The sequence below is a fragment of the Hakea prostrata genome, chromosome 7 (assembly GCF_041222555.1).
Source record: "Hakea prostrata isolate BN-2017 chromosome 7, UWA_Hpros_2, whole genome shotgun sequence".
NCBI classification, from domain to species: domain Eukaryota; kingdom Viridiplantae; phylum Streptophyta; class Magnoliopsida; order Proteales; family Proteaceae; genus Hakea; species Hakea prostrata.
In genome coordinates, this window is record NC_142606.1 from 42,488,055 (window position 1) to 42,490,193 (window position 2,139).

A 2,139-nucleotide genomic window follows, 5' to 3' on the forward strand; every position below is an offset into this window, starting at 1 on the left:
GGGACCACATAATCCACATCGACGATAATACAATCATGAACAGATAATAATCATAAACTAACAATGAATGATCATGGAATTCGGAAATAAGGTGTCGGACATAATCGAGTGCGGAAATAAATATCAAATCGAGATAAATTAAGAAGGCGTTGGGCGGAATCCACTCCTTCACCAAACGGAAGTGAGGTCAAAATTTAGTTAAGTACAAGTCTCAAGTTATAAAGGTAAGTTAAAGTTATTACAATTCTTCTAAGTATCTTTGTCACAAAAGAAGGGGTAACTACTCATAAGTCTCCTCCATAATAAATATATCTTCTTCAAAGTTGAGGACCATGGAGACCCAACATGTTGCTCCCATACAACTCCGGGGCTAACCACAGTACGCACAGTAATCTTCTTCGGTATGGTCACCGAAGTCTTCAACGTAGCCAGCCTCCGGATGGTAGTATGAGGTATGCAGGTCCGCCTCGGGGGAGGGTGCCATCGGAGTAATCACTGTAGAATAGCCTAACAAAATATTGCAACGAGAAAAGGAATGAGTTCAAAAGAACTCGGCAAGGAAGTTATCCCACCACACATAAACCACAAGATAATCATAAAATGATGCGAGATGATATGAGGCATATAATGCAATATGACTTTATTCTAAGTATGCTGGTCATCTATGGTAGACATGCTTTAAGTCATAGCACCATACTTCTTTAGGTAGTCTCGGTCACTCATCCGGGGGAATTGGGTCCTGCATCCCTCTCGGACAAATCCATGGTTGGGGTTTCGGTCACCGCTCTCTCACATCACCGTTTGGTCTAAGTATTGGCGCATGTCGGGGGTATAGCCTAGCCCAATGCAAGTCATCTACTTAATCATATCATGCCAGTTCCGGATACTTCCATTCCTCCCCTCTCGGGATCCTTTCCGGTATCCTTCACACTAGAGTCACGGATATTACTCACCGGACTCATCAACCCTATTGGTCATCCACAAATGGTAAGCGGGAAGCTCTCACGTCCCTCTCACGGATCATTTCACCGGTCTTGAGTGCCCGTGAGCCCAAGTCTAGCCATTTGTAACCCTACCAATAAATGGCCCCTTTCGGGTAACCGTAATGCAATTTATGTCCTCTCACGGAGTGGATACCGGTCTTGAGCGCCCACAAATCCACACTACTACCACGGGTTGTTCGGTCTCAATGCCCTTCCGAATCGGGTCCGATATGATAGGGACATCCTAGCCATACATCTAGACAAATCCTATGCATGTCATTCAATAACCGGGAAAGCGTCAATGGACACCTTCGGAGAACATCCCATACTATTCCCTCCGATGTCCAAGGACAGAAGCACCGATGGGGTACCCCTCAATCCCAAGTTATACTTAAGCAATCACATGCCCAAGTTCATCATATCAGTTCACAAGATACAACGTCATAATAAACATTCAATTCATGACATTGACATAAGTCATCATATATTGAAATTGATAAACATGATAAAACATTGAAGTAATATAATGTAAACACAAAGCTACTTGTTAAAAGACATATGTAGCAAGTCTAACACGATAAGAATATGAAATAGAAACTATATTTACTAGGTTAGGAATACCAAGTCAAGATTTCCATATCCTAGGTAATTACATCGATAACTATCCTTACCTTGAATCGGAGAAGAGAATGGTCCAAGATCACAAGCGATGGCCCAAATAGTCTTAAAGTCCTAAACAAGCATATATGAAAGGTTAGAGAAGAAATCAGAACAATCGGAGATCAAACGAATCGAAGCTGGGCAAAAGTTGCTTGACGGCAACTCTATTTGGTCGATACATTTGGTCGATAGTATCGACCAATAGTATCGACCAAATCAATTCCGGGACGACAAGGCTGGCTTTTCGGATTCTTGCCCGATTTGGTCTTCCGGGTCTCGGATTGACATGAAACTTGGAGGATAGTCTAAGCACAACATGGGGACACTAATTATCAAGAAACTTTCATAATCCAATGGTCCATTTGGAAATCCCCAAATTGACATATTAAGGTTAAGAGTTGTAGATCATGGCATTGGCTATATCTCAATGCAAATTAGGGGAAAACATGGGGGATTAGGTAGGGAATCGTTTAGAAGTAACATGGAGCACATATGC